General features: G+C 42.0%; 1 long non-coding RNA gene across 12 annotated transcripts; it reads left to right on the top strand.

Moving 5' to 3' along the window:
- The first annotated feature begins 483 nt into the window (after positions 1 to 483).
- On the top strand, positions 484 to 7,999 carry LOC110915566. 12 transcript variants are annotated; one of them, XR_004884420.1, is made up of 15 exons: positions 484 to 709; positions 943 to 1,904; positions 1,980 to 2,189; positions 2,260 to 2,502; positions 2,635 to 3,133; positions 3,240 to 3,335; positions 3,408 to 3,614; positions 3,699 to 3,953; positions 4,104 to 4,206; positions 4,341 to 4,738; positions 4,838 to 4,874; positions 4,966 to 5,518; positions 5,623 to 6,037; positions 6,122 to 6,187; positions 6,270 to 7,999. It is a non-coding gene; the product is annotated as an uncharacterized LOC110915566 (long non-coding RNA). The 12 variants fall into 12 exon arrangements; XR_004884426.1 differs by having other exon boundaries at positions 943 to 2,189; positions 2,834 to 2,911; positions 3,004 to 3,133; XR_004884418.1 differs by having other exon boundaries at positions 943 to 2,189; positions 2,635 to 2,742; positions 2,834 to 3,133.
- Positions 8,000 to 8,276: the final 277 nt, after the last annotated feature.

Genomic DNA, 8,276 nt, shown 5'->3' with positions numbered 1-8,276 from the left:
AGGATTTGTTGTTGAAATACACTAGTGTATTTTTCGTGTGTAGATCAATGGCCAGGATTTGTTCACTCAGTTAGCAAATACACTACTGTTCACTCTAGAACCCCACCCTATATATATATATATATATATATATATATATATATATATATATATATATATATATATATATATATATATATATATATATATATATATATATATATATAGGGATTGGGTAAAATGAGAACCACCCTTAGTTGTGAGAACCATAGGAACCATTAATAGCCATTGATCTATTGTTTATGAATGGCTGAGATTAAAAGACCAAAAAGTAATGTAATTATTCGAGTTCAATTAATGAATTCTTTGTTTTTTTACAGACTTGAGGGCTCAATGGTCTTTACTATGAGACTGTCTGTTCGTCATCGTAATTCCCTGCATGTAGTAGAGATAAAAAATCTTCAATTTCTCTCCACACTCCAATCACCCCCCCCCCCCCCCCCCCCCCAAAAAAAAAATTATTCCAGGTATGTTCCTCAATAAAAAAATCCATTGTGGCTCATTAATCGCATAGCAACCTCCATCCCATTCCTTCTTAGGAACTTCCGATTTACCTACGCGAAGCTAAATCAACTAAATCGGAGCTCCGTTGTGGGAGACAATAGAACAGCGTACATCGGAGCACCATTTTTCATGGGGACGCCTTTGTAGTAAGAACAATCGAAAAAAGGTATCTACTCCCGCTGTGTCTGTATTTTTGTTGTTATTGATAATGTTGCAAACAAGGGGTTTTGGGGTTTCCTTGGAAAAAGGTCTAGGGTTTTATGTGATGGGGGGGATGGATCAGGATTTAGGTGTGTAGGATTTGTGAAACATTTGATGTTATTTTGGAGGGGGTAGCACGTTGAAAAGCGTAGCTCCGAAAGTATTGACATACTATTTTTTGGCGTGTTTGCTTGACAGGAAACATGGTTGAAACAACACGCGGATCTAGCCGCGGGAAACAGAAGATCGACCAGACTCCAGGCATGGTATATCTGAGTTCACGTAAAACATGGGACCCTTAACCTGTGACTTTCATTATTTGATATGTTGGTGGTCGTAACGGTGTTTGACGGGCTGTAGAAAATGAAGAGGGGCAGACTAGAAAGAGGCGTAACGAAATAGATTCTAGTGGTCTATTTGAATCCTTAAACGATACCCATAGTCGAAAGCGAGTTATAGCCACACAAACTTCGACGAATAAGCATAGAGAGATTTTGAACATTTCTGATGGGTCTACGGGGCACGAAAAGAAACGAAAGGTGGTGAAACGAAAGGAAATACCCAGCCTAAAGACGCGTTCCTCGCCGAAACAACTATACAACTCGATATCATACATGTCGCAAAGGTAGGAGGAAGCTGTGAAGGAAATGGGTTTCGTGGGCTGTTAGGATTTGTCATCGACGGAATTCCAGAAAAACTAGCCTTTCATGTTGTCGAACAACTTGATGCTGAAAATTTGACATTGAATCTTGGAAAAGCCCAACTGGTAGTGACGTCAACTTTGATCAGCAAACTGTTGGGGATCCGTGAAGGAGGTAAGAACTTTGGCGCGATTCTACCATCCAAGACGTTGTACCCCCCCCCCCCCCACCAGCTTTTACATATCCCCCACTTTGTTATCCACGAAAATCCAACAAGACACTTACAATGATATGATGTTTTTCCGCATTGATTTCGTGTTGCTCTTCCTTACCACAATAGCTACATCACAGATGAATAGGTTTGTGAATGACAAAATTTTAAAGCGTTTAACGATTGATACACGGTTCGAGGAGTACGACTGGTGTGCTTACATCGTGGATTGTTGACGTAAATGCAAGAAGTAGTGGAAACCAAAAGACTCAAACAGTTGTTGGGTTGGCCTGCTGACTATCTTGACGGTACGTTATAAAATTTGTTTGTGATTTGGGAAAAGGATCCCCGTCCCGTGGTTAAAAACATACTTCTGGGTGTAGTTGTTGTATGTCGACAGCACAGAGCTGGCCGAGTTAAGCACGAGGGCTTGCGTTCAGGCCATTCAGTTCTAGACTAGAGACATGTTGACACGTCGACAAGATTACGAGATCAATAATGGTGGGTTTGGGCAAGGCAACTTGAAAGCGATAAGTGTTGGTGCAGATGAAGCAGGCGGTGATTTAGATGATGAGACATTTGCGAACACGCAGGTATGTTTTAGTGTGAGCCCTTTGCGCCATAATTTTTTAAAGCGTTGTCTTTATTTTGTTGATGTAATAGGAGTTTGTTGCATGTGTTGAGAAGTGGCTTGATGGGTTCGCGGCAGTTCGGGTTAAGATAGAAACGCACTTAGGTGCGCATTTGGCGGAGGACCCAAACAACAAGAGCCTCCAGGATCTAAATCGTAGGTACATTAATGTGCTGGATGAGGTTCCAATTTGGCCTACTGATAGATTTGACAACTTTGAAGAGGGAGAAAGCGGGCATCAATGAACGCCCACCGCACACCGGACGTAAGCACAGGTATGGTAAAGTCCCCAACTTGCCCTGCCCCATGCCCCAACCACCACCCCCCCCCCCCCCCCCCTCACACCCCCACCCCCACTATTTTAGTCACATAATACGTATTTGAAAATGTGAGAGTCATCATTTCAGAGGCAACTACTTCTAAGAGCATAGCACAGATACTAAATGAGTTGAATGAATATTCTGTTGAGAAGACATACACGCACAAAAAGAAGAAATTGTGCAGACGACTAAGTGGTGGCCCGTTTTTTTTAAATCCTACTTATTATCCTCAGCCCTCGTAGATCCTTAACCTGAAGTTTTATTGTTAACCTTAAATCGTGCCCAGGCATGAAGGGGGATGAGAGTATGAAAAGTCTGGAAGCAGCTACAGGGCATAGTGACGATGGAGACGCGGGTGATTTAGGTGCATGTACACCTATTGCTCCACGTGTGGAATCCAATTCTGATGTCCCTTTGAGCCAGGCCACGGATAACATCTGTACACCGAACGTGCAGGTGAATATGGGCAATTTTAATGAACTAGTGGGGATTGAGGTGCAGGATGACGTACGTCGAGACAGTACAGTTGAAAACATGGATTTGGGATTGAGGGATGCTTCGGATGCGCCATCTACATTGGACCAAGGTACGCGTACGATGAAAAAAATAAGGGGTGAGTGTTAACAGGCAACATGGTGTTCTATACGTATGTGCGTATTATTTATGACATTTTCAAACGGTGTAAAAAACAGGGCGTGATGATTTACAGCAAGGCGTTCTGAGTTCAAAAAACGACACGTCACCCATTGTGCAGGGTAATGATGCGAACGAAGAGCTTTAAAATACAGGTATTAAAAAAAATTCTTTAATACTCCATTACGTTAACAATCTGACGATGAGTTTTTGCTAGTCGTGTTTAGAGGGTGGGAGGTGTGAACTGTTGGGCAATGAAAGTTCACAGCTGGTGGTGTCGCCAAGTTCGGGGTTAGAGATATTGCCTTGCGTTTTGTGCGCACTGTACGCCCCAAGTCGGGGTCCACCCGCAGGTCTCCCGTCGTTGATCGCATCTCCATCTGTCGGTCCCATGGTACGCTGGACAAAAAGTTTGATTGCTGCTAAGGGAGCAGGTAAATTGGTACACGATTTATCTAGTGAAAACCTTACACATGATAAGATACAAAAATGAAGAAATCATCGTGATACTTTTGCAGAGCTTGAGAGGACATGTCGGACAATACGGGACGCAGTTTCTATGGGGGCTCGATCAAGTCAACGACTACTTTATATATTTTTTTTACTCTTTTTTAATTTTTTATAAATACTTTTGAAACAAAGACCGACTTACAAGTACCCAGCCCTGATGTGGAAATGTGTGGGCGTAGGGTAAGCAAATGACGAGCGTGCGGTTAAAAGTGGTTGTTCCATCAGACACATGTTGGGTGGATCAACAGTTGGTTTGGGCAATGGTGGGTAAAAGAAACCAAAAAAAAGTCATTTAATTTCATTGTTTATTTTTAGTTTTGTTTATTTATTTATTTGTTTATTATTATTATTATTATTATTATTAATTTTTTTTCGGTCCATGTTTTAAAAATTTGTTACTCCTCTTTTAAAAGAAAAAAAAGTAGCCGTGGATGACGTGTAGAGCCCAGGCAAGCTTCAATTTAAGCATTGCTCAGGACATGGTGGGTGACGAAGAACAAGAAGGGATAAAATCTGGTATGTGCAAATCTGTGACTATAATATTATAACAGTATATAAATCACCACATTCACCCCCCCCCCCCCCCCCCCGCGTCACACACACACTATAAGGATTTTATTCTAATCGCTTATTTTAATTTTGTTGTGAAGATGAAACGATAGTTGATATATGCAAAGACGTAGGTGGTTCTGGGGGACATGAACAGCCAAGTAGCCCCGCTGGGCCCTCATCGAGCCAGGCAAGTTTCGGAGACTGGATACCTGGTGTCAGTGCGGATCACAAAGAGCCTTCCGATGGGGATGCTGAATTAGACGGTGAAATGGGTACAGGATGAAAAGCGGCGTGTATTGAACCGCACCCCGTAGAAGCGATTCTGGCAAAACCAGTTTGCAATTTTCATGAAAAACCCCACGGAGAAGCCAGGCTAGGGGACATCAGCTTAGAACCAAAAGATTTGACACAACGTGAGAAGAAAGTGGGCATTTGTTTTTCGCAAGAGGGGTATGGAGGCGTGGAAAAAACAAAGAATACTAGAACTACAACCCAGGTAAGTCGACCAAACCCCAGTGCATATCCTTCATGTGTTTTTTTACTGCGTGGATATTTATGACGTTTTCTTGGATGGCTTTGTGCGGGGACCCAACAGCAAATGTCCCAGCGGCGGATGCAACACAAGAGTTCCCGTAAGTTAATAGAAAAAAATAACAAGCCCTTTATAGATTTTACTAAAGGTGTAAAAAACCTTAATTTTTGACATGTGTAATATTTTTGTAGGTATGTGATGTTTGAGGAGCAGTATGGGAGTCGTGCGAAGGCAGACAAGCTTCAGACGTTTGCAATTGGTTGCGACGTGTCACCGGCGGTGGTTGAGTTCATGTCCTGAACAATGATCCAACCTATCGCGATCCCACTTTACCCCGATGTTTGTTTTGTCTGCACTGAACAGTGGTAATGGGTCTTCCATTTACCTTTACTCACCATTTGATTTAAAAAAAATAGAATAAGACGCACCTTGGGATGCTGACGCAAAATATGTTCTACACAAGTTGACTAGATGTTGGCTCTAAATAACGACCCTTGTGGTAGTCAACTTTGTCCTTTTGAGTCGGGTTTGAAAAGCAGCCTTTGTGGCCGGGAAGAACTACTAGATTTGAAAGAGATTGATATGTTGTTCTTGCCATTAGTAGAGGGAAAGCACTTCTATCTGGTTGTGTTTGATTTGTACAGATACGACATATACCTCATAGACCACATGGCGGACGGGGAGTCTGATGTGTCTCTCAGAGACCATGATGAATACGTTTGCAAAACGACACCGTTTAGAGTGGTATGTGACTAATATTACAAAAAAATCTTTTCCATGATATACCGTAAAACAAAACCCACTGATCATTAATCATCTTGCTTGTTTTTTACTTATGTACCATTCAGAAACATATACTTGTTGCATATTTAGAGCTGGTGAAACACCCAAAAGCAGCCATTATGTGTTCAACAGTAATCAGGCGAGAATCATTGGCTTGGACGCTGACCCGTAGGGGTGCATCGCCGAATGTTGATTCTGCCATTTTCACGATGAGGTATATGGAGCGATTCCTAGGGACTCGGTGTAATTTCTTCTGCGGTTTTAGCTCGCACGGATCACGCAAGAAGGCTCAGTGCAATTACTTGTGTAAGAAATATGCAAGCCAGATACTACTGTCTGCAGTGAACAAATATCATGGGGGCGTGAGGCATCGCATTGATAGAAAATAGGTAGATGCAGGGGGGTGAATATTGGGAGAGTTTAACATGAAGTGGCATCCCCGTCTCTCTGAAAGCGCAAAAGAAACCTCCAAAAAAGACAGTATTTTTTTCAGTTTTTACACCTCGTGTTAATTTTCTTTCTTAAGTGTATAAGATATTGAGCTTCTTTTTCCAAACTTGGCAGGAAACAAACCGAAAATGGCGGATGGTTGCAAGGTCTGGCATCCACATAACACTACATCTTCATCAGGTTAAGATACGCATAAAGCATTTCGTGTGGGTGATTTTATTTTGTTTTTATAAGTGTCCGTATAATTTGTTACATTTGTTAGGTGGATCAGAAGACAAATCTGTCGGGAAACAGGTGATGTGCGCGAGTGATCCTAGTCCACCGCAGCAGACTATGGAAAGGAAAAAAACACAAGTGTGGGATAATCGCCAACTAGGGCTACAATCAAACCCAGACACGGTGTGGGTCCTCGTTCATCATGACATGGGGGAGGTTGGCGTCCAAGTGTTAGATCGTTGCCATCTAGGGGCAATCAAACACAGGCTCGGTTTGGTACCCCTCTCAGCCGACAGGCTCACCTACTGGCCACTTTGGTTCTCCACCCGCCAACTTTGGTTCCCCCAGGTCCCACTTTGTTTCCTCCACAATGCAGTTTGGTTCATCTGCACCCCTGTTTGGTTCCTTTCCAAGTCAGTTTGGTTCTCCCCTACTAGCTTTAGAAAAGATGATAAAGGATATCTAGGTTAAGTTAAGCTCTAAGTGTGAAATTTGTAGAGAGTGGCACGAGATGATAGATGGCCTTGTAGGTGCTGAAGTGGATATGAGTTATGTCCAGAATGCAAATGTAGGTCGGGGCTACGGCTACAACTCTGGATGGCAGCCACGCTAGAACCCGAACTGGAAGAGTGGGAATCCTCCTGGATTTCAACCCCGCCAGAGTTTCTTCCAGAACTCTGGTGACGAGCCGAGTTGTGGAACGAGTAGAGGTGAGGTCAAGCCTAATATTGCTAAGTTCTTGAAGAAGAACGAGGAGAACCAGAATAGGACAAACAAATTGCTAGAATCCTTAGTTCTTTAGGGGAGAATAGGTACCAGGAGCAGCAACGTAAAAATCAGGAATTCGAGATGATTTTCAGGAATCAAAATGCCACTATCCAGAACTTAGAGAGGACTGTAGGACAGATGGCCACTAGATACTCTGAGAGACCCTTAGGCACATTCCCTAGTACTACTCAATTGAACCCGAATGCTACTACTAAGGTAGTCACGACTAGGAGTGGTAGAGGTGCTAGAGTAGAGGAACCAGTGGTTGATGAAGAGCCGGTAAATGAGGAAATTGAAATGGAGGCTCATCTTGGAAAAGTGCAAAATCGGCTCAGCCCAGCAAGTACAGCACAACCAGAGAGCCCTCCTAAGGTTAAGGTAGTTCAGAGAGAGTTTGATAGATTACCATACCCTGCTAGGCTTAAGACGCAAAAGATGGAGAAAGAGTATGGTCACTTCCTTGATTTGTTCAAGCAACTCAAGGTAAATCTCCCATTTGTAGAAGCGCTACAACATATGCCTAAATATGCTAAGTTCTTGAAGGACCTCTTGTATAACAAGAAGAAATTGGAGGAGATTTCGATTGTGACTTTAGGAGAAGAGTGTTCTGTGGTGGTTCAGAATAAACTACCTCAGAAAATGATAGATCCGGGTAGTTTCACTATCCCGTGTTTATTTGGTAGTTCTTCTGTGAGCCACGTGTTGGCCAACTTGGGTGCTAGCATCAATCTAATACCTTACTTAATTTATTCTAAGCTAGACCTTGGAGAGCTTGTTCTGACACGGATGAGTATTCAGTTAGTAAATAGGTCGGTGAAGTATCCTAGGGGGATAGTGGAAAATATTCTGGTGAAGGTGAAGAAAGCTTGTGCTTGAAGATTTAGCGTAACAGTTCATAGGTTGTTCGGTTAGACTTCTCTATTGATTCGGTTTTTAGTTAAAGTTGAATATTATATACACTGTTTTCTGAATCCGTTTACTTTTATTTTATTTGTGTCTCGATTATCACAATGCTCAGCTAAATTCTTTGTTTATACCTAGGCTATGGATAATTGTTAATTTTACTTGTGGTTCCCGGTTCGGTTAATTTATGTTTTGGTAAAAGTGTTCTAACCTAGGTTCTAATGTATATGCATATTTAATAATTAATGGTTTATATTTGTTCCACCTTTTCTTGGTTAAAATTGATTGCGTATTCATTAAAGTTAGGGTTAGGTGATTTCGTTAACTTTGTGTTTTCGTCTAAATCTTATGGTTGCTAGACGTAATAAAACCTAGGAACAAA

Source organism: Helianthus annuus, chromosome 16 (assembly GCF_002127325.2).
Source record: "Helianthus annuus cultivar XRQ/B chromosome 16, HanXRQr2.0-SUNRISE, whole genome shotgun sequence".
Lineage (NCBI taxonomy): Eukaryota > Viridiplantae > Streptophyta > Magnoliopsida > Asterales > Asteraceae > Helianthus > Helianthus annuus.
The sequence above is the reverse complement of the archived record's forward strand: the minus strand, read 5'-3'. Positions and strand labels throughout refer to the sequence as shown.